Raw genomic sequence first — 25393 nt, forward strand, 5'->3', positions numbered from 1 at the left:
GAAAGATCTTAAACTGGTGGTGGATGTTTCATTTTCATAAGGAACCTCATACCTACTTATGCGTGATAACTTAATCCACGTTACTTGCGTGATACAGTTCAAGTTTATCTTTCTCCATAAAGATGTCCATGCCATCTCATACCTGGCAGACTTTTGGACACAGTTTAACAGGAGAAACAATGAGACACAGAGGTACAGAATTTGATATATGTCATTATAATCTAATACAATCACATAACATCTCTCATGTTCTTTTTTTTTTTTTTTACAACCCCCAAATCGCAAGCTGATGAGGAAAAAATTGAGCAAAGGCCATGCTCTGAAGCTGTAGGGTGGTAGCCTCATGGAAAATGTGAGGGAATGCAGTACTCCTTTATGAAAAGGGTGATGGATTCATGGAATTCTCAACAGAGGTGGAAGAGGCTAATATGGTCAGGGAATGGGGTATAAAACATGCTTGGTATACACATAAAGCTATTCTAAATATTAAAGAAAGGCAAGGATCAGATATGGTCTGACGTTTTTAAAACACATCGGAAATAGACTTTGATGGAATATTTATTCACCCATTTATTTATACAGTGGCTTCATCATGTATATATATAATATATATATATTATAATATATATATATACTGTATATGCACGATTAACCAATATACAAATAAATACAGTACATGGCCAAATACAAATCTCTCCAAATATCAAACAGCACCAAGCAAAATCAATATCTAAGAAATCCAAATACAAACACTCAATTTGACAATGTGTACATGATACAATTAATCTGTGCATCATGTATACTATGTCAACCAATGCTCCAAATCAAAAACTGTCACGCTTGTGCTCTCCTCACAAGTGCAGGGAAAGGGAACGACCCATTAGCGAGGTGGGGAGGCCGCAGGGGATACGAAGGGAGTGAGTTGCCGCGCAGCTGGGAATCGGTGCACGTAGTCACGTGACCGCGCGTCACGCATGAGAATGCGTGACGCGTCCGGAGGTGCGGTGCCTACTCAGAGACATGAGTGATCCAGCTGCATGTGCGAGCATGCTCTGACAGCAGAGCGGGAGTGCGCGCGTTCTCAGGCATCAACGTGGGGGTTGTGGGAAGCCAACGCTTCAGCACAGGAGTCTGGAAACAGAAACCAGGAACATAGAACATGGGCAGGGAGTCCAGAGCACAAGGTAACATCCAGAGAAGGATTGCTTCTTGGAGAACGTCCAGACTTCTTAAATGCATAGTGACAGAAACAGCAAGGTGCAGCGAAACTAAACATAACATAAGGGTTCTTAGTCTAATCCATTGGCCAAGGAATTATAAACTTGCTACCACGTCAAGGTGAACCCTACTAAGCAGGTACCTACACTACCCGACAGTAAACTAACCTCAGTAGTATAAGAGTGACTGGCCCAGTTTTCTGGAATCCATAGGAGATAAGTAAAGGTCCCAGGGAGGTCCAGACAGGAACAGTATGCAATGAGTACCAGCAGGCACCAGGGCAGACAGCAAATGACTAATAGCAAAGAGAAAGTCAAAGAGAGGCTTACTTCCTGTCAGGAGGAAGAGGGCAGGGTTTGCCAGAAAGCAAGATGGCGTTGCTTGTTTCAGAATCCTTAAAGACACAGGATCTTGACTCGCAGCTAGAGGGCGGCAATCAGAAGTAAACAGGTAAGGAAGGAACACGCCGCAGGGGGCGTGTTCTGCGCATCGTTACAAATACACTAATCCAAACAAGATACAAATATAATCATTAAAGAAAAACAAACCATCAACACAATTAAATTACCATCAATTAATCCAATCACCAATCAATTACAATCCAAATCAATTACACACTTCAAATCCTACAAGCAAACCATTGTGAAAAATAATCTATGTCAAAGTAACCATCAAACTAAATAACTTCCAAAAATAAGCCAATAAAATAATCTATAGCAAACAGCCTTTAAATAAACATTTGCAATAATGAAATGTACATTAGAAACATATTTTTACACAAAGCAGCAAATTGCAATTCCAAAAAACATCCAATCAAGGCAAGCCAACAAGTTTTTATTATACTATATTAAACTATAGATGGACATACATGGACATACATACAGGTATAATAAAAACTTGTTGGCTTGCCTTGTTTGGATGTTTTTTGGAATTGCAATTTGCTGCTTTGTGTAAAAATGTGTTGCTAATGTACATTTCATTTTTTCAAATGTTTATTTAAAGGCTGTTTGCTATAGATTATTTTATTGGCTTATTTTTGGAAGTTATTTAGTTTGATGGTTACTCTGACATAGATTATTTTTCACAATGGTTTGCTTGTAGGATTTGAAGTGTGTAATTGATTTGGATTATAATTGATTGGTGATTGGATTAATTGATGGTAATTTAATTGTGTTGATGGTTTGTTTTTCTTTAATGATTGTCTTTGTATCTTGTTTGGATTAGTGTATTTGATTTAGAGCATTGGTTGACATAGTATACATGATGCACAGATTAATCATATCATGTACACTGTCAAATTGAGTGTTTGTATTTGGATTTATTAGATATTGATTTTGCTTGGTGCTGTTTGATATTGGTAGAGATTTGTATTTGGCCATGTACAGGATTTATTTGTATATTGGTTAATCATGCATATACAGTATATATATATATATATATATATTAGAATATATATATATATATATATATATATATATATATATATATATATATATATATATATATATATATATATATACATGATGAAGCCACTGTACAAATAAATGGGTGAAGGGTGGGTATCGGGTCAGGGTGGCGTAACCTCTTAATGACTGTAGCGGTTAATAACCGCTAAGGTCATTAAGGGGTTAGGGGACATTAGTTTGGCTCTTTTTCTTATTGTGTATATTTTTCAGCACCCCAGTGTATGGACGGGGAGGAAGATGTGGGTGGCCTTCATCGTGGGTGCCGGACAAGAGTGAGTACAAAATATATTTAATGTTTTTATTGTGATTAATGTATATTTAATGGGCAAATGCATTATTATCCATATGTGGATAATAGTAATTTTGCCCATTAATGTAGTGTATGTGTTAGAGGATGGGGGTATTTTTTTAGAGTATTGTTTAATTTTGGGGGGCACACATTGGTACCGTAGGCCCGCGATGGCTGCGGGGGCCCCCGGACGCCCCCTGACACCCGCGGGGACCCCCAGACACCCCCGCTGGGACCCCCGGACATCGTGGACCCCCAGGGGACCCCCTTTGTCCCTCGGGGATCACACGGGCATCACACGGTCCTGTTGTATGGATGGTGTGCCAGCAAAAAGGTAAACAAAGAAAAATTTTCTAAGTCCAGCTTCTTTTGCGCCTGCCTTTAGCTGGCGCGTTTGTTTGGCGCGTTTTTTAAGGCCGATTCACTTAGCGCTGCTAAGTGAATCTGTAGTACTGGCAAAAAGCAGCGCAATAGCATGATTGTGCGCATTTTGCGCCGAGGGCTAAAAAAGCCCTTTTAAGACCGATAAAGTGCAGTTATCACTGCTTAGTGAATCTCACTGCAGCCTTATCGGGCTTAAAGGGTACTTTGCGCTCTTTAAGCCACTTAACGGAGCTTAGTGAATCGGCCCCACAGAGACAAAGCAAGGGGAAGTCATTCAAAAGAGAACAATGAATAAGGAAAGAGAAAGTTGGAAGGCAGAGCACATAAAGCAAACAGAGAAAGAGTAACACAGGCAAAGGAAAAAGCAGTACTGGGAGAGAGAGAGAGAGAGAGAAATCACAGAGAGGGAGGAACAAATGCTAAAAATATATCAGAGACCACCGGTGACTGGATTGTGTGCAAGTCCAGCCACTCAGAAAGTAAAAGTGAACATACGGAAACTCTGTAGAGTGGCTGCAAAACGTGAGTAGTGTGCGCTTAAATAATTAAATAACTATTTCTATTTTATTTCTAGAAACTTTTAAAGCGGCTGCAGAGAAAGCTTAGAATCAACAGTAGCACAAACATAAAGAGGAGCCTATATTTCAAACGCATATAAACTTGATATACATACACACCTACAGTACACATTAGCCATTTAAATACTGTACCTATACAGTACGTGTATATAAAACATTTTTTACATGTGGATTTTTCACAGCGGAGGTCTGAGCTAAACATGGATCTTCAGAATGGGTCTTTGGTTAAGATAACGGCTGAGTTCACATTAACTGATTAACTCTACTGATACATTACCATTCTAAATACATCCTTAAATGAGCATTGACACAACAGATATGACCTAGGTTTCTATAACTTTACGTTGATGTAATGTTGAAGTTGAATTTTTTTGCTTCTGTTGATGTAATTTCAATAACATAAAAACTGTCATTTTAATATCACTAATATCATCTATTTGATAATATACTAGCCTTTCGCATACATGTAGATTAACAATAATGATTTGTATTTTTACTAACTATTGAAATTGAAAGAAAATAAAGATCAACTAACATTCCCCAGTAATCACCTGCATGTGATATATTTACCGGCATAGCTTTTTGAAAGAATTTACAGCACATGTTTGATCAACGTTTACTGTATTATGAGAAATTTCCTCCTTTCCAAAAAATAAATGTTTGCCCAAAGCTTCTATTCTCGTGGTAAATATTACATTTGGGGTGTATAGCTCATGCAATGCAGTGCTTAAAATAATATAGCTGTGCCAGCTTACAGTAACATCTATATGGTGGTATATCTGTTAGCCAACAAGTCTGCAGTAAATCACAGAGGTTACCAACTACAATTCATGTTTTTGGGGTTAGAATGACCCGTTAATTCTACATGCTCTACAGTGTTGATGACCTACAATGTATAGTGACCCTCAGAATTCTCATTATCAGGGGCTTGGGAAGTACTAACATGGATTCTGAGCAGCAGCATACAACAGTACTGTACATACTACACAAACGCAGTGGGTATGAAATATTTGTCTCTACAAAATTAGCCTTTTGTTTATCTGAATCACAACATATTTAATAGGAGTTTTTCTACTGTTCTAAAATTTGATTAATAAATACCGATGTGCTTAAGTGAACCACAATCAGTGCTTACACCACTTTAAATAAAGGTGACAGAGAAAACCAAACACTGAAAATATTCAAGGAAAGTAATGCAAGATGCACATACTGTATCTTATTACCAATTGCAAGATAGAACAACCAGTTCATTATCAAATCTTAATACAGTACATATACATGCACCAAGGTGCAAATGTTCTGAGTCCACAAGCGTCTCCCACTTGCTCCATAAATCTCTCATCTCGTCGCAGAAATATATAAAACTGATACAAATAAAATGATTTTGCAGCGCGATTTGCAACGAAAAAATATATATGCAGTACTTTTTAGACTCTAGTATCTATTCGCAGTGATGTCCCAACAGATATCTTTTGCAAGTAACCAAAGTGCATTAAAAAGTAGTGCAACTCTGACTGACTTCAAGTTATTTTAAACCTGTTAAATATTAGAACGGAGCTCTCTATAAACAGAAAAGGAGAACTCCTTCAAGAAATTAAATCAAACTTTTACAAGGAAAGGAAACTATAAGTTTGTACACAAAAATAGTATATACATTTAGTTTTATTCCCATCTACTATGTCCCTCTGATTACTGTTTGTTTCTTAATGATAATAACAACAGCAGTTATGCTAAAAGGGGGGTTTTGTAGCCTAGAAACAGCCTTTTGTATTTCTTTTAATCTGTGATGTATTTTATATTATTTACAATACAGGTGCAGTTTTGGGGCAAAAACATTGCTCCTAATGTATCAAATAAAAAATTATATTGGTGCAGATTCCCCCCCCCCCCCCCCCCAACCCCAATTGTACCACATTTGTCTTGATTTACTGTATAGGGGAATACATTTAGTAGTCTAATATTTTGAATTAATGATATAGATGACTTTTGTACTACTGTACATTTCTGTAACATTCGTGTCTACTTTTTAACCATAAACAACAATAAAAACATGATTTGAACTTTAAAAGAACTGTAATCTTAAATTGACCTTTAATAAATGTGTTTATGAGAGATTTATACACGTTAAAAATACTGGGTACTATGTCAAAAGAAAATTAGTCTGCGCTGACACATTTGCTTAAAAAAATATTATTATTTTCTGTCTGAAATACAACATATTTATGAAGTGTATTTCTACTGTTGTATTATATGCAAATATAACTCTGCCCTAATCCCTTCCATCTGCTCCTTAAATCCCACATCTCATCGTAGACAGACGCAGACATACCCGAAAATAGAGCAACCAGGATTAATACATTGACACTGCTTGGTGCAGGTATTTTTCAGCACAATTTGCATTAGGTAAAAACTTTGCATTTATATTTGTGCTTTGTGACGTATAACCCATTAACTTAACTCCTTGATTGACCTGGAACACATTGGGGGATATATATATAGAAGTCTTCCGGCTCTAAAACTGGGGCAAAAAACTAGTAAGGAAAAACATTCCCATTGAAACCAGTGGGATTCTCCTCTTTGATACTGTATATGTGTGGTGTTTATGTATCAGTTTCGCCCCAGTTTTGAAGCCATGACACTTTGATACATGACCCCCCCATAGTTTGGTAACATACAGTATGTAAGGAGAAATTCCATTTGCAGGACGCACACGAGGATTGTTTGTCTATATCCCTTTACTGCAAACAATCACCAGGTTGATTTATTTCAGTAGTTACCATGATACATGGACCGTAAAATACAGAATAAAAATCCTCCTTTTAGAATGAATTTAATGTCAAAAACACTAGAAATCTCCCAAATAAGGGTGTCTCAGTTACTACTGTATTCCTTTCATTGTGATTACATCAAATGTAAGTGACCTGTTAATTATTTAAATGGTTTCTTCTCATGGTTCCCACAGATTTTTTATCAATAGAGGTTTATGACCCCCCAGATGTTGGGTTTGCGTGTTTTTCCTCTGAATAAGGGGATACAAATAAAGTTAAAATCCCTTACTAATGTTTGCAGTAGTTTTAAAGCAGGGAGGCTTCAATAAATAATCTCCAAAATGCTACATAAATGGTAAATATATATAGCATCAGACTTATTAAAGTGAACAAGCTTGTGGTTTTCCGTGGAGATGTATGTTCTCTTTTCTTTTTGAATATGATGCTTTTATTTAGATTGCACAGATTAGCAACAAGGATACACTGATAAATAAACTCCATACAGTACCGGAATAGAAAAGAATAATGCTGGCAAGTATTAGCAAAATGCACAGGAAACAAAAACTAAAATCAAAGCCAAATAATGAATCACTTTAGCATTCACAAGGTGAATAAACATTATAGTTAAAGAATGTATCAATAACAGACAGGTGATCCTGCAATCAACCATTAAGATTCTGGATATGCCATATAATACTATTACACAGACATGAATACACAGATCAGGTGAAACATTTGAACATGCATACAGTATTTAGCTAGCCAGCTAGTGGATTCAGTGGGGTCCATAGGGAATATTTCTTAAGACAAATATTTAGCATTTCCATCAAAACAATTGCACAAGGTTTATCAAAGAAAAAAATCATATTGCTTTCATCTAGACTTTCCCCCCCAGAATTGCACCACCTTTGCTTGGATACATGTGATTTTGTTTATTGAAAAACATGCAACATATACAAAACAGAAACAGACAGTCAAAACATTACATATTTACATCGGGAGGGGAAAAAAATACAAATAAAAACAATAGAACACAAATTCAGTGCAATTATTTCAAATATTTACATTTTATTTTTTTACAGTATCTGCTATTCCCTCCTCCTCCCCCCCCTCACTTTTGAGGGCTTCTGTTCCACCTTCCTCCATTGCATCCATAGTATCCCCCCAAGACAATGCATCAAAGGTATTTGAGGTGGTGATCCCTGATGACTGTAACTCCCCAGTGTGACCTCTGCCTTTGGCCTTTTTCTTTGCTTTAGTTACATGCTCCCATCCCTCCCCTTTTGGCCCCTGATCCCCTCCTGCCGCTGCTGGCCCCCGCTCCCCGCCTGCCGCTGCTGGCCCCTGCTCCCCGCCCGCCGCTACTGGCCCCTGCTCCCATCCTGCCTCTCTTCTTGCTGGCTCCTGCTACTCCTCCTGCCCAAAGAATAACTCCATGGCACCAAACTCATTTATCTGGGTCTTGCTTGGATACATGTGCCCCCATATGTTGTGGAGAGAAGCGCTACTGATATGTGACATGTGGCAGGAAAATTGCAATCAATGGTTCAGTCTCACTTACAACAAAGGTGAACTAATGGCAGTGATAAGTGCAGTTAAAGTACATATTGGTGGTTGATGCTTTGCTTTGAATCAAACACAAATGTCAAATATTTTTTAAAGGTATTATTACACACAGTTGGGTGCGCTATTCTTTATCTTTTTTTTCTACCACCTTATTCATTATCTAATCAGATATTTCAATGTCTTCTTCATGTCAAAGACCAATTATGGTACTAGATTTTGATTTTTTTTTTAATTTTTTACAAGTTTTGGCTAATTTTGATCAAATAATGCTATGCATGCACTTCCTTCAGAAAGTAAATCATTTGTCTCCGTGGAACAAGGGAAATGTTTTCATCTGTGAATGTTTCGGCCCCTCCATCTGGATCTTCCTCAGGGCTATTTTGTGACCCACATACAGTATGAACATTTCTAAAAGTAAATATTAGATGTAACAGGGCTGGTCCCAGTTGCCTCTCTGCCCTTGTCACGTAAGTCCTGATAGCTCTGTAGGCTGTGACAAGCTATTCCAAGGGGCATTGACCCCCCTCATGCTACTCTCTGAGTGACAGGAGAGGAGATGACCTGGTGTTTGTGTACAGCCAATAGTGGTGCGGACTCTAGGCCCTCCCCTTCTTAATCTCAAAGGGGAAGTGCCAAATTGTTAATCAGTTCTAGTCTGGAGTCTGCAGGAACTGGAGATCTGTGAGTCTCTCCAATCAGAGATGAGCATGCCCCCCAGCCCCTAGGGGGCTGAGAGATCATCTAAATTCTACAGAGGACTCAATACTACCAGAGGTCCAAAACCATCCAGAGGTCTGGGACCTTCTGCTATCCACCTGCATCCGCTGTGTGTGTACCATCTGCAGTGTCTGCAATAAAGCCCTTTGTTTTATATACCCCTGCCTGAGTCGCAGTATATTGGGCAGGGGAGGGAACAAAGTGTGCTTTGGTGAGAACTGCCTCTGGGATTCCTGGAGCTCACTGAAGCTGGAGGCGCTGTCACCATGAACGAAGTTTGAGTTTATCAAAAGCCTGTATCTGTCCCCACACCAACATGGACATCTCAGCTCTCCTGACCCTCACCGGTCAGCACTATATATATATATATATATATATAGAATATTAGTTCCCTGCCATGTACAGATGTATACAACAAAAAAACAAACAAATATGCCCAAAGCTACTTCCAATGTGACAAAAATACACAGTGCAATATCTATATATTCTCTTGAAAAAAGGGTAATTTAGTTGACCCTTTGGCCAAAGCGTCTTAAGCCTGCTGCCACTTTCAAGGCAGGACCGTAGCAGGTCCTAGCACTCGCTGAGTTTAAACTCTTATTAACCTGTATAATTACAGGAAGAATGATCACATTGGATCTGTCGTAACCTGGCAAATTGAAACTGACCTGCCAACTTGGAAAGTGGAAAGGGACAAGCTTAAACCTTGGGGGGGAGGAGCCACTCCTGGAAGAAAAAATGGACCTGATTTTGGAGAAGATAGACCAAATAACGAGTAACATGACGGGAATGGTGAGGGACATCGCTGGTCTCTATTCTATTCTAGACCCACAGAAGCAGGAGAGTGCAAGACATCTGGGGGAACCCTCCCCAACCCCTCTGTCTCAATGACATACCTAGATGTTACTCAACATTACAGACAATGAGGAAATTGTGGCTATGAACCCCCATGATACAGGGACAGACGTATAGGAGAGTGGAACCTGCTTTCCAAAGCACATCTGCGGCACAACGGAGGCAAAGACCTGAGAAGATCCATTGGGATGTAGTAGATGACACCCAGCTTTATGTAATACCAGCAGAAACTTTGGAAAATTATGTTTCAAACAGCAGAGGACAGCTGAGTTAATTTGCCCAGCTAATCTTCCAATACCATGTGACTTTTCATCACTTTTCCCTGTGGTACAAAAAAGTCAACTTTGACGCTCCAAGGGTAAGAAGGCTATTTTTGACAATTTGAAGAGAGCAAATTTTGAAGAACTGAAGATGCAGTTTACATACAGTACAGTACACTGACGCACAATTCAATACCTTGAAAGACACAATTAAGGTGCATTTAAGGCATCAGAGGACTATGGGCTGGAGTAATCAGAGTGATTAAAACTGATGACTGAAACATGAATTTTTGTAATAAATACAGGTTTTTTATACAGTTTTGAATACAATAATTTATTGTAGTCATTGTTTAATCTTTGTTTTGCAGGTTCGGAAGCCTGATGAGCATCCATGTTCGTGTAGAAAACACATCCGGCCGCTACTGTATTATAATGTAATTCTTGCATCTATTTCTTCTCTAAATAACAATCTCACAATTACTTGAGCCTGCAAAAGACACAGCAAGAAGATGTTGGTTGAAGAAGATTGTATTATTTAAAACAGTATTTGTATTATTTTAGTCATTGTTTAATCCTCGTTTCATCCTTTTTATTTTTTGCAGGTTAAGAAAATTCTGATGAACATCAACACCATGTTCATGTAGGAAACACATCTAGCGATAGTCGATAAAGAAGGTCATGTATGCATTACATTCAGTTGTCAATACTACTACGTATGCATTCAGTTGTCTACTACGCATGCGTTCCATACAGTTCTTACATACAGTTCCCATGGAGAACATTTAGTACATAGAAGTACTATAGAAAAGACTCCCTATTCGGCGCACTATAGAGTGAATGATTTATGAATTGTATTTTAAAACATAACATTTAATAGTTTTATCATAAAAGAAATGTCGCTTAGACAATTGAAAGAATAATAAAAAAAACAGTTCTAGGTAGAGAATATATAAACCTGTCTGGTCCTAATCAAATATTGATTAACCTCTGTTGCTGATAATGATGTTAGCTCATGAGTATACCGCTAAAGTATTTCCTGGGTCTACAATATCTTATATGAACACATAGTTTTGTTTTGTTCCCCAAAAATCCTAAATTTCTGGAGGCAATTTATCCTCTGTAAATTGTTTACATATAGTAGTAACAGGTGTCTGAGTATCTAGTCAAAAACTCTTTTGTTTCAAATTACAGCTTGTTCTTCTACCACACACTGTGTTACACCCCAGATACTATCTTGCTACATTAGCTGTTTGTATCACTTTATTTGGTTACCGCAGACTCAAAAAACATCAGACTGCAAAGAACATACTTTCACCACTTAACTTCTGCAGATTGCGTACCAAGTGTGGTACTGTAACAGAATCAAATCAGTGACTCAAATGTTACTTACTATTGCTAATTACTCAGCCATAGGCTGTTATTATACTTTAAATGGTATCTTGCTGCAGTTTGCTGTGTTTATATCATTGCCATGTAATTATAGCAGATTAGAGTAGAATCATTTCCATCAAATTGCAGGAGAAAACCTGTTTTACAGAGGAATCCCCACGGGTGATTGTTCAGGAGACACTTATTGGCACAATAGGAAACACTTTTGATGCTCCACACTTTTCTTGCATTCAAAGATGGTATCATACATGCACACTTAACCCTATAAATGCCACGTTTAAGGCATAACTTTTTACTCTAAAGTATCTGTGACACTCATTTTATTTAATGAAAAAAAAAAAGATAAATTTATGTTTTCACTATTGGTGGTCACTTGTACAAAGATAAGGTATCCGTTTCTTAGATTTTATAAGCTGTTAGTAAGGTTCCCATTCAGTAATTCATATTGTATACATACGTGTAGATATATTTCATCAGCTAATGCAGGTTATGTTATCATAAATCTTACCAGACCCAGAGCGTATATTAGTCAGAAGCAAATTCACAGAGGGATAATCTTATTTGTACACAAGTTTAAAAGCAGAGTGTTACCGTGAGGCAGTCCTGTTCGTGTATTCAGCACAAAAGGTCTGCTCAATTTTACTGTAATGTACGTGCTTGCCACAAACTGGTACCGGACCGCGGGGCTGAGGTGGGGATGTATAAACACCGACCTTAGGCCACGGAGTCAGGTCCGGAGTGCGGATTCCATAGTTAGCCATAACCAGGTCAGGATTGGAGAAGGTAGGGTTAACGTTATCCAGGCAGTGGTCAAGGCAGGTGGCACAGGAGCGGTGGTCGAGGAAACAAGCCGAGGTCATCAGCAGGAAATCTTGGGTGAAGGTATTTCAGCATTGGAGGCTAGAACCTTGAGAGAAGCCACTGCAGCGGAGATGCTTCAGCGAAGGTGCTGCAGTGCGTCAGGAAAAGGACAGGAGTAAACTCCACTTGGAGGAAGCAGGAACCAGAGGTGCAGACACGCCACAGGAAACGCTGGGGAAACCAGCATAGCCGCATCCGTGCGGCGAAGGCGAAGTCTGCCAGGAACAAGGAAGCAGCGCCGAGGCTACTATGCAAGAAGCCCTAGGCAGCAGGGGACTAGGCGCAGGATACAAGGCACAAGGAAGGCTAGCAGGCCAAACAGAGAGTCTGTGACAAGCACAGTTACTTGCAACTAGGATTGGACTGCAACTTCCTGAGGGCGGGGCAGGAACTAAATAGCACAGGAGGCCAATCAGGCCAGAGCTGCACAGGAGGCAGCAGGAGGCAGGTGATTGCAGAAGCAGGGAATAGTTTGTCTGGAACCTGCATAGCTCCGGATGGATGGGCTCCAGCCAAACCCAGGAGTGGATTCCTGACATTTACCCATCTTATTGCATTGGCCAGAGCTAATTGCTTAGCTCCCGTTACCTTACTTGTTCGGAGCCGCGTCAGTACAGAGTGTATTTTCTGCTTTCACTCACTGCTAGACTCACTGCAAGACTGCTTGACTGCCTCACGGAATCGCTGTACCCGACATACGTTTCGGCGTAAGACACGCCTTCTTCCTGGGGTGGACATACCAGCGCTAGCGTTCCCCCTATATACATGTAAAAATGTGTTGCCATAGCAACCCGTTGCACGCTATTTGCTCGAAACTTGATATTACGCATTTTCATGAGATCAAACTGGAAACTATGCTTCAGAGAAAGAGGTTATATACAAACCCCTCATTTAGTCCTGATGGGCTTAGGGTATTTAAAGTATAAATCCACCATGCCTCCAAACGTAAAAGAGCCGTGTCCCAATCACCTCTCCTAATTGTTTGTGGAATGTGATAAATTGCCTGAAACATTATGCTTCCTGTGTCACCCCCATGGTGGTCTCACATGTGCCGTGATAGAGGGGTATCTACAGCATTCCGGATGATACCTAAGTGTTCAAGCATCCTTACCCTTAGTTCTCTTCGTGTTTTACCTACATATTTAAGGCCACACACACACACACACACAAGTTGCCATGTAGATAATCCCTTTAGTTCTGCAATTCATAAAGTGTTTTTGGGCAAATTCTTTATTAAATGTTATGTTTTAAACTATATTTCATAAATCATTCATTCTATAGTGCGCAGAATGGGCAGTCTTTTCTATAGTACTTCTATGTAACATAGTTTTCAAAGGTCGGTTTTGAGCGGGGCCATCATTTCTCTTATGTATAAGCATCTGTAGGTTGTCTATTTGCACTCTTCCCCAGCCCGCCTTCCTTTATTTCTTTCTGTATCTATATGATTCACTAAAAATAGTTGTTACATAAGCCAACTGATGGCAGGCTTTCTATCTAAAACTATAGATTTTAACAACTGGGAATTAGACTCAGAGACAGTCTTTACTTTAGAGAGCAACACTAAAGAAGCTGTGACAACGGTGAATATTAAAAACTATTTTCAAAGCCTTGATAAACAATTCAAATCCCAATTACGGTTATGGTGGGAAGTATGTAGTAAGGATTCCTCTGTAAAACAGGTTTTCTCCTGCAATTTGATGGAAATGATTCTACTCTAATCTGCTATAATTACATGGCAATGATATAAACACAGCAAACTGCAGCAAGATGCCATTTAAAGTATAATAACAGCCTATGGCTGAGTAATTAGCAATAGTAAGTAACATTTGAGTCACTGATTTGATTCTGTTACAGTACCACACTTGGTACGCAATCTGCAGAAGTTAAGTGGTGAAAGTATGTTCTTTGCAGTCTGATGTTTTTTTGAGTCTGCCATAACCACATAAAGTGATACAAACAGCTAATATAGCAATATAGTATCTGGGGTGTAACACAGTGTGTGGTAGAAGAACAAGCTGTAATTTGAAACAAAAGAGTGTTTGACTGGATACTAAGACATGTAAACAACCTACAGAGGATAAATTGCTTCCAGAAATTTAGGATTTTTGGGGAACAAAACAAAACTATGTGTTCATATAAGATATTGTAGACCCAGGAAATACGTAAGCGGTATTCTCATGAGCTAACGTCATTATCAGCAACAGAGGTTAATCAATATTTGATTAGGACCAGACAGGTTTATATATTCTCTACCTAGAACTGTTTTTTTTTTAAATTATTCTGTCAATTGTCTAAGCGACATTTCTTTTATGATAAAACTATTAAATGTTATGTTTTAAAATACAATTCATAAATCATTCACTCTATAGTGCGCCGAATAGGGAGTCTTTTCTATAGTTACATAGTTACATAGTAGATGAGGTTGAAAAAAGACGTACATCCATCAAGTTCAACCTATGCTAAATTTAGACAACAGATACTTTATTCTATATCTATACTTACTTATTAATCCAGAGGAAAGCAAACAAAAAACCCCATTAAGGGGAAAAATAAATTCCTTCCTGACGCCAAGAATTGGAAATCGGATTAATCCCTGGATCAACATCCTTCCCATGTATACTTATTTGGTATATCCCTGTATACCTTTCCCATCTAAAAAGATGTCCAACCTTTTTTTGAACAAATCTATTGTATCTGCCATCACAGTCTCCATGGGTAATGAATTCCACATTTTAACTGCCCTTACTGTAAACAACCCTTTCCTTTGTTGCTGGTGAAATTTCATTTCATCCAACCTTAAGGGATGGCCCGAGTCCTTTGTACTGCCCGTGGGATGAATAGTTCTTTTGAAAGCTCCTTGTATTGTCCCTGAATAAATTTGTATATAGTTATCATATCCCCTCTTAGACGCCTCTTTTTTAATGTAAATAAATTTAATTTAGCTAGCCTCTTCTCATAAATTAGAATGTCCATCCCCTTTATTAATTTGGTGGCTCTTCTCTGCACTCTAGTTCCATAATGTCTTTTCTTAGGATTGGTGCCCAAAATTGTACTCCATATTCAAGGTGTGGTCTTACTAATGCTTTGTAAAGGGGCATAATTATGTTTACTTCCCTTCCATCCATTGCCCGTTTGATGCAAGATAAGATCTTGTTTGCCTTTGCAGCTACTGCATGATATTGGGCACTATTGCTAAGCCTGCTGTCTACAAGAACTCCTAAATCCTTCTCCATCAAGGATTCCCCCAATATATCTCCATTTAATTTGTAAGTCGCCTTTTTATTCTTGCATCCCAAATGCATAACCTTACATTTATCTGTATTAAACCTCATTTGCCATTTACCTGCCCACGTTTCCAGTCTCTCCAAGTCCTTCTGAAGAGAAATTACATCCTGCTCTGATTCTATAACCTTACACAATTTAGTATCATCAGCAAAGATGGAGACTTTGCTATCGATCCCAACCTCAAGGTCATTAATAAACAAGTTAAAAAGTAGGGGTCCCAGTACCGAACCTTGAGGTACTCCACTCACGACTTTAGCCCAACCCGAAAAAGTTCCATTTATGACAACCCTCTGTTGTCTGTCCTTTAACCAGTTTTCAATCCAGGTGCATATATTATTACTGAGTCCAATTTTCTTTATTTTGTACTTCTATGTACTAGATGTTCTCTATGTGAACTGTACAGAATGTAAGAACTGTATGGAACGCATGCGTAGTACAGGTATTGACAACTGAATGTAATGCATACATGACCTTCTGTATCGACTATCGCTAGATGTGTTTCCTACATGAAGACGGTGTTGAGGTTCATCAGATTTTGCTTAACCTGCAAAAAATAAAAAGGATGAAAACAAGGATTAGGGAGTCTTTTCTATAGTACTTCTATGTACTGAATGTTCTCTATATGCCTAGCTCCCATGCAGCACATAGTTTTCAAAGGTCGGTTTTGAGCGGGGCCCTCATTTCCCTTATATACAGTTCACATGCGCAGAAATTCAATGACATGGGGGGTGTGGCCAAGACATTAAGCAGGGAAGACGTGTCTCACAGGAGCTCCATCCCAAGGATCCCCAAAACCGGGCGAAAAGGGTCAAAAAAACAGATCCTCTTCCCCCAAACTGAATATACTAAGGGGGGGAGATCCCTTCTAAATGTGGAGGGCTCCATACGGGCTGAAAACTAATCAGAAGAGAGCCCAGAGGCAACAAAACAGCCCCCGGAAGCTTCCCTGGCAGGCCGCCAAAAATCTAAAATGGCTGCCGCAACTGCATAAAAACTAAAACTTATCAAAGCAGCGAAGCAAAGCAGCCCAGAGGCGGTTGGAAAGACATTCATATTGACGCATTAAATAAATTAAAAAAGGGATACCTGCCGACAGTCTCCGGTCCCAGCTTGTTAGCGGTTGCCACATGAGGCTCGTGTTCTGGGAGACGAGGCGGCTATCTTCTCCACGGGGGACTGCTGTGGAGGCAGGTGAGCAGAGAACAGTGGGCTGCCAAATAAATAAAACATAAATAAACCCCCAACTTCCCTACAGCCACGGGTGGGTCTTCCCCCCACCACCAGTGGAGCTTTAGGACCCGGGGCGGCTGGGAATCAGGGGAGATGAGCGGGTCGGTCGTCTCTTCCCGCTGGGATCTGTAGTGGCGGCGCCGGAGGGGAGCAGGAGTCCAAGTCCAGCAGGTCGTCGGGCCGTCGGGGCTCCGCAGGACAAGATCTGCCCGGCGTGCCTTGCATCGGCCCGTCGCAGGTGCGGACAGAGAGTGGTGAGCGCCACGCAGGAGATCTCCCTGCCAGGTCAGCCTGCGGAGGCCTCCAGCCCTGCCCCGTGCTGTGGGATGGCTACAGCTGGTGTGGGGTCCCGGCGGTGTGGTGCGGGGGCCACCTGCAGCAGCGGGAGAGGCCGATCACCGAGGGCTCTGGAGGGGCGGCCGCACGGGGAGCTGGGAGAAGAGCGGGTGGCTATCTTGCCCCTGCAACGATCTGAGGTCCCCGGCTGAGGAGGAGAGAGAAGCAGCGCGTGGGTGCTCGGTCTGGGCCCCGGCCCGGGAACCAGAGCACACCACACCGCAGGATGGCTGTCAGGCTCGCACGCGGGGACTAGCCCAAGGCTGGATCAGCGGGGAGAGGTGTGGGGGTCTCCGCTCCTGAGGCGGCTGAACCGAGTGCCGTCGGGTGGGGTCGCATAAACCCCCTCCCCCCATCCCCTCAAATAAAGACGCAACAATCCCCTCCCCCCCCCTCACCCCCAAATAAAGACAAATAAAAAAGAGTGAAGCACATACACTGCTCTCCCCAGGTCAATTGACAATAGCACAAAACCCTAAACCCAGCTTCCGGAGCAGGTGGGGTGGTCCCCACAACTAGGGAGACAGACCAGAGGGGCACATCACCACAGCTACAAGTGGGAGGAGGGGTGTCCATCTTACACTGAGCTGCTGAATGAATCACACTGCCACGGTGCAAAGACCCCATATATCCCCTCATAACCTGGGCTTCAAAGACTAAGGGTTAAAGATTAATCATAACCAGAGCCTATACACGCATTTTATAGGATACCTAATACCACAGACCCTGAATGATAAATTAACTAAGGTCAATAAACAGTACCCACCTGCAGGGATATAGCTGGAGGGGTCCCGGCCTCGCACCACTTGGGAACTACCGAAACAGAAGTAATTAAAACAAAGATGTTCCGAGAGCTTCCGGCGACGTCAGGGAACATGGTCGGATTGTCGAGGAGTTCCCGCCACCCTCACAAGCAAATTGCATGATCGAGCGACCCAAACCACACAAAAAAGCATAAAAAACGCACAAACAACTTAGCAGACGTTAGGGAAGATGCCGGCCCGCCCAAAAGGGACCCAAGGCCCAGGAGTCACAAAATACTTTACCCCCGCACACCGCCCCATTGAACATAGTGGGGACTCCCAAGATGGCGCCGAAGAAGCAGCCCATGCGGCCCTAACGGACTTAGCCCCCGACTCAGGCGCAGCAGACTTACAAGAACCGGGGCTGAACAAACACTATTTCGAAGCCCTCTTCCAAAGAATGCATAAGGAGCTACGCAAAGAAATCCAAACGGACATGAACATGGCGCTGGAAGGCCTGAGAACAGAAATACATGGGCTATCTAAGCGCACTGAGGTGCTGGAACGCAAAGTCACAGACGTAGTTGGCACACAACACGCAACAGAGGACGAAGTCATAAGACTCGGCCAAGAAGTCGCAGACCTGAGAGACGCCCTGGAAGAACAAGAAGACAGGGACCGAAGGCAAAACCTGAGAATCAGGAATATACCAGAGACGATCACTGCAGAGGGGCTTCATGCCTACCTTCGCAAACTATTCCTACAACTAGCCCCAGACCTGTCGGAGCATGATCTCCAGATGGACAAGGCGCACAGAGCGCTGGGCCCCAAACCTGCGGACCCTGAACGACGCAGGGATGTAATCATAAAGCTCCACGCATACTCAGCCAAGGAGAAGATCATGGCTGCAAGCAGGAGAGCAAGAGATATCCAAGTGGAGAACATACCTATACAGATCTTCAGCGACCTATCCAGATCCACGCTAGAAAAAAGGAAAGAAATGAAGCCCCTCAGGAACATACTACAAGAAAGGGGAATCTCCTACCGTTGGGGTTTCCACTTTAAGCTGATAGTCCTGAAGAATTGACGTCACCACACAATTTCCAGACCAAAGGATTCGCCGGCGTTCCTAAAAGCGTTGGGCCTGACTCAGCAACAGGACAACAGACCACCAGCCAAGTCCCCCACAAACAATGATGAGATGGAGGTTCCCCGGGCCTCTGAAAGGCTGGCCAATCAGAAGAACACAGAGGCCCCTAAGTAACGGACATACCACCTGAAGCACGATGGCGGTCCCCCCAAAGGGAACAACGAACTATGAAAGCAGCCCCAAAGCAAGTAAACCCCATCAACCACCGATCCACCTATGGAACCTATTCTACAAACTTGCCCCCCCCCTCCTCCCTGAAGCTTCGCCTGCACCTCCAATCCCACTACCCAGCTATTAACCAACGCAGGTCAGACACCTCACCCCCCTCACCCCCTGACTCACCCCCCTCCCACACACCCCCCCTTTTTTTTTTCCCCCACCCCCCCCTCATCCCCGTCCTTGATACCCCCCTCCCCCCCTCTATCCCCACACCCCACTCACTTCCCCACCCCCCACCCACATATCCTGCCCAGCGATCCCGCAACAAACCCCATCAGCTAACTAATATCCCCCCCACCCCATCGAGGAGGAAAAGCTCTCACTACTCATCTCATCGGAGCGCCAGAAGGTATCCTGGTCGACCGCGTCCAGGCCGGTCAGCGTTCGATCGAAGTCCTGCCCGAGGTAGCAAGCTGATTGACCCGGCAAGCTCCCCCGAGGAGGACAAGCACCACCTTGACCTACGGAGTGAACTGAGGTCCTGTTGACACCCTCCACAGGTGCAGTAAGCGAAGCCAAACTACACACCTGCAACACGCCTGCACGAACAGAGGATGCAGCCCCCTGTATGAACAGAAGGGGTAGACCCCCTATCCCCCTTCATACTCCCCCCTCTCACAGGACGATGGGACGCAGTGACAGGCCTGCCACCTCACGGCCCGAGGAGCCAGGTCGTATGAACCCTTCTTTTCCCAGTCCCCCCCGGACTTTGTCAATATGCTCTTTAAAGCAGCCTAGCAGGGGAAAGTTAGCCAATTTAGAAAGAGCAATGAATATACTGTTTATCCAGGATGTACAGTACCTGCAACCCCTATACCACTCCCTTACATAAGTTCCCCCCCTGCTCTCCCCTTCCCCCCCCGTTCCCTTCCCCCCCGCTCCACCCTCCCCCGCTCCCTTTCCCCCGCTCCCCTCTCTCCCACCCACCCCCCGCTACCTGCCCATCCTCACTCCCGATCCCCCCGTTTTTTATTGTCTAGCCTTAAGCAACAATCAAAAGCAAAATGCAAATGTGGTAAGGTAGAAACCGAACGATCATATCAAAGAACAATGTGGTAATGCAGATACTAGCAAATGGACTATGCAGAAATAAGATATAAGCAGAAGACAATAAGTAAATGCAAATGATATATGTAAGATGCCAATTGTTCATGTAAGAAATAGAGTTGATAAGCAGATAAAAGCAAATGTACCCCCTAGCAATAGGATATATGTATCGAATGATAAGAAAATGCAAACAATCCAAAAAATAGTACCAGCACTCTCTGTCTCACAGCTACAGATATAAGCGAATACCAGTGTAGGGCAAATGAATAATTTAATGACACTAATAATAAACTGAAAATATAGCAACAATAGCCAATACGCCAATGCAAGAATAAATATCACCATAGAGGAAATGAAAATATAGGGGGTAGAGGGGAAAGAAGGAGAAGGGGAAAAAAACACAAAAGAAAAGCAAAAAATCACAAAAATGGAAAAAGGAAAGCAAACTAGGGGGGCGACGTTTCGAGGGGTGACCTCTTCATCTGGCCCATTCCCCCTGGTCCCAAAGGGTCCCAGAGGTACTTCCCTAAGCCTTCCCATCTCACACTCAGCTAATGATATAAATCTAAAGTCTAAAGAGGGCAAATCACATAAGCAGATATCAAATATCAACCACTGAATGTAGATACAAGAATATTGTGAAAGACACAGAACATATGCAGATATCAGATATCAATCAGTGAACAAGTATAAGCAAACCCTCTTCCTGGTGCCTTGTCAAGTTCTATTTGATATCTGCTTATGTGATTTGCCCTCTTTAGACTTTAGATTTATATCATTAGCTGAGTGTGGGATCATTTGACTACTTTCCCCTCTACCCCCTATATTTTCATTTCCTCTATGGTGATATTTATTCTTGCATTGGCGTATTGGCTATTGTTGCTATATTTTCAGTTTATTATTAGTGTCATTAAATTATTCATTTGCCCTACACTGGTATTCGCTTATATCTGTAGCTGTGAGACAGAGAGTGCTGGTACTATTTTTTGGATTGTTAGTACTTCTGAAGGGTATTAGGGTCCCTTCCTGTTCCGTGCACCCTGCAACCTTGCTGAGTCATTGTGTCAGAGTGCTGTCTATTCCCCCCCCCCTTGCTACCATAAGAAAATGCAAATGTCATATGATAAATGCCAAATGTTGTGTTTTTTCGTACAAGTTGTCAAAAAGAGAAGAGACAAAGGGTTAATTCAAAAAAAAAAATGTCTACCCAACCCACATGGGCTCCTAAATAAGACAAGCCAGATAGGCATCCACCCCTTGACAAGTGGTTCCTTCCCCCTCCCCTCCCCCCTGCCCACCCCCCTCTCTCCCCCCCTCCCCTCTCTCCCCCCCCTCCCCTCCCCCCAACCCCAATCTGCCCCCCCTCCTCACCCCCCCGCTCTCCCTCCCCCCCCCAAATGACAATATACATGCAAAGACAGAAAGAGAACAATACGATCCTGAGCTAAGACAAACCAGACAGACATCCTTATCCTGTCCAGAGACTCCCCCCACCTCCCCTCCCCCCCTTTTTTGCCCACCTCTCCATCCCCTCCATCCCCCCTCCCCCCTCTACCCCCCTCACCCTTCCCCCCACCTCTCCCCTCCCCCTCCTCCCCCCTCCCCCCCATCCCCTCCAAGCCCCCCCTTCTTCCCCCCCCAACCTCCCCCCATCCTATCCCTCCGTCTTGAAGAGGAACGACGCACCTCTATAGCGGAGAAGTGGAAAATAGCATCTAGAGGAGACGGGGCTAACTCCGGGCCCAGAGTATCCAAAAAGCGGGTTGATAAATATTGAACGCCCACAACATAACAATATAGACTATATAAATGTTGACCGACAAAATAGAGGTCTTAAAAAAAGGTTTTGTTTCTTCCAACGGTTTATGTGATGATGTTCAGAAATGTATATAGGACACCACACTAAGTGGTCTCCATAGAAGTGGTTTTCACATAGAGGGTGTGGGACCCTCTTTCCGGTCTCCGACCGTTTTCTGAGTTCTGGAAGGATCTCTAGGGGTAATAAACCCCCGTACCTCTCTCGCCCACAGGGGAGAGGCCTACTTTCTAGGGCTATCTGAAGGCCCAACGACCCCCACCCTTCCTATTGTGTCTCCCTTCCCCTCCCCCCCACCCTCCCCCCTCCCCCACCCCCCCCCACTCGCCTACACAAACTCACCTAAGGCTCGCAGGACTAGTAGCCCTCACTGTGGGAATACAGAGGGCCTCAGAGCTCAGAGCTCCGAAAAACAAGCACGACATAAAATGACAGACATAAAATTAATCACGCTTAACATAAAGGGACTAAACTCAAATAAAAAAAGAAAACTAGCACTCCAGGAACTCAAAAAAAAAGGGGGACATCGTTTTCCTGCAAGAAACACACTTTAACTCACCAGTTCCCCCAAATACATTCAAGAGCCTGTTCCCTCAGGCTTTCTAAGCATCCTCCCCGAGTAAAAAGAAAGGAGTAGCTATCCTAATAAGGAACAATGTCCCCTTCGCCCTAACTCACACTCAATCAGACCCACAGGGAAGATTCCTGGTGCTCCGGGGTACTCTAGAAGGTTCACCCATAACATTGGTGAACATATACGCCCCCAATGAAAATCAAACCCAGTTCCTCAAAAAAGTACTGGACTCACTGGAACAGCAGGCACTCTCTTCCTTAATTATAGGAGGAGACTTTAACATGGTCGCCTCACACACACAAGATAAAACAAAAACTCCAAAAGACCTACCCAATGCAACTTAAGGCACATCTTACATGATCCAATCACAAAAAAAAGCAAAAAAATTCAGGGAAATAATAGAAGAATTCTCCCTGGTCGATGTGTGGAGAGCTCAGCACCAGGGTCAAAGGGATTACACCTTCTTCTCCACCCCTCATCAGTCCTACTCGAGGTTAGACTATTTTCTGGGTACCAATAACATACTCCAGGCTTCTTCCCACTCCAATATCGGCCCAATTACCTGGTCTGACCATGCACCAGTGGAACTCACCCTCACCCTACCCTTTATCAAAAACAATCCCTACAAATGGAAGTTGAATGATTCCCTACTCAACTGCCCAGAGACAGAGACAAATATAAGACGCAAACTCTTCTCCTTTTTCCAGATAAACGCAGGTACGGTCTCGGCCCCGGCTATGCTTTGGGAGGCACACAAGGCCTCAATTAGAGGAGAATTAATCTCGATATCGGCCTATAAGAAAAAACAAAAAGCTAAACTCCAAACTGAACTAACAGATAAAATCAAACACCTAGAGCAGCAACACAAAACAACAGCATCCAAAAACATACTAAAGCAATTAAATCAAACGCGAACAGCTCTCAAACAAACACAACTAGAGGAAGTAGAAAGGGCCCTAAGATGGACAAAACAAAAATTCTTTGATAAAGGAAACAAAGCCGATAAGCTTTTAGCCTCGAAACTCAGAGGCATACGGGTAAAATCACAAATATCCAAAAACCGCACAAAATCAGGGAAAATCACATATGACGAAAAAGAAATAGCACAAGAATTTGCTGACTACTACTCTCAACTGTATAACCTACATCCTCTGGGCCAAAATCCGACCCCCTTAGAGACAATCTCGAAATACCTGGAGGAGTGCTCCCTCCCCTCCCTTTCACAGGCCGAACTAGATAAACTAAATAAAGACATTACCCTAGAAGAACTAACCGAAGCCATTAGCTCCCTCAAACCGGCAAAAACTCAGGGCCCGGACGGATTTTCTAACACTTACTATAAGACATTCATGCTGACCCTGTCCCCTTACCTGCTTAACATGTTCAACTCTTTCTTACTAGGAGAGCCAATCCCCGCTACCATCACTGCAGCAAATTTAGCCATTATCCACAAGGAGGGTCGAGACCCGTTCCTTTGCGGCAACTACAGGCCAATATCCCTACTTAACTCAGATCTCAAAATTTACAGCAAGATACTAGCAAACAGGCTCAACCCAATTCTCCCCAGACTCATTAATACAGATCAAGTAGGTTTTGTGTCAGGAAGACAGGCCTCCGACAATACCCGCAAAATAGTGGATATCATCGACCACTTGCATCTCACAGGAACCAATGCAATGATCCTGAGCCTCGACGCGGAAAAAGCATTCGACAGGATCAGATGGTCCTTCCTAGACCAAACAATAATGAAGTTTGGTTTTAGTGGTCCATATTTAAAGGGTGTCAGAGCCCTCTACCAAAACCCCACAGCATATGTAAAAATTTCAGGAGGACTATTAGACCTAATTACAATCAGAAATGGGACCAGACAGGGCTGCCCGCTATCCCCACTCCTATTTTCCCTAACAATTGAACAATTGGCAGCCAAAATTAGACAAGAAAAGGGCATCAAGCGGATTTCGATCTCCACAAAGGAATACAAAATTTCCCTATTTGCGGACGATGTGATCCTGACCCTCGCTCACCCCCACATCTCCCTCCCGAACCTACAAAAGGTACTCCACCAATTTGGAACAGTCTCTGACTATAAAATAAATATAGACAAGTCAGAAGCACTTAACATATCCCTCCCAAACACAACGTGGAAGCTTTTGCAGTCCAATTATAAATACAAGTGGCGCACCACATACATCAAATACCTAGGTATAAGAATCTCGAACTCCCATGGATCCCTCTATCAATACAACTACCCCCCATTATTTGATCAAATTAAAAAAGACTTAGAGTCGTGGAAAAAACATCAAATATCATGGTTCGGGAGAATAGTCTCCCTCAAAATGAACATCCTACCTCGGCTGTTGTACTATTTCCAAACACTCTCCGTAGTCGTCCCACTAACAGCTATGAAAAATGTACAGGCCCAAATGTTCCAATTTATCTGACAAGAGACCGAGGGTCCCCAGATCGGTAATGTTATCAGCCAAACTAATAGGAGGTCTGGGGGTCCCCGATGTGGTCAGGTACTACCTCGGAGCCCAGCTAAAGCAAGCCGTAGTTTGGAATTGCGACCCGGCAGCGGCCCGCTGGCTCGAGATAGAAACACATTACGCAGCCCGCTACCACTTCAGCTACTTCTGTGGTCC

At 42.6% G+C, this 25393-nt stretch overlaps 1 protein-coding gene across 3 annotated transcripts in view; it reads left to right on the top strand.

The window, feature by feature from the left end:
- Positions 1–3710: 3710 nt before the first annotated feature.
- Positions 3711–25393, top strand: part of LOC142487783 (phthioceranic/hydroxyphthioceranic acid synthase-like) — a 60787-nt gene continuing 39104 nt past the window's right edge. The window contains exons 1-2 of one of the 3 annotated variants that reach the window (XM_075587660.1): positions 3711–3879; positions 6253–6338. The gene's annotated coding sequence lies outside the window, so the exon portion shown is untranslated. Of the gene's footprint in view, positions 3880–6252; positions 6339–10469; positions 10536–25393 lie in introns of all 3 variants that reach the window. The other 2 variants (XM_075587656.1, XM_075587655.1) reach the window with 2 other exon arrangements.

The sequence above is a fragment of the Ascaphus truei genome, chromosome 2 (assembly GCF_040206685.1).
Source record: "Ascaphus truei isolate aAscTru1 chromosome 2, aAscTru1.hap1, whole genome shotgun sequence".
Classification (NCBI taxonomy): domain Eukaryota; kingdom Metazoa; phylum Chordata; class Amphibia; order Anura; family Ascaphidae; genus Ascaphus; species Ascaphus truei.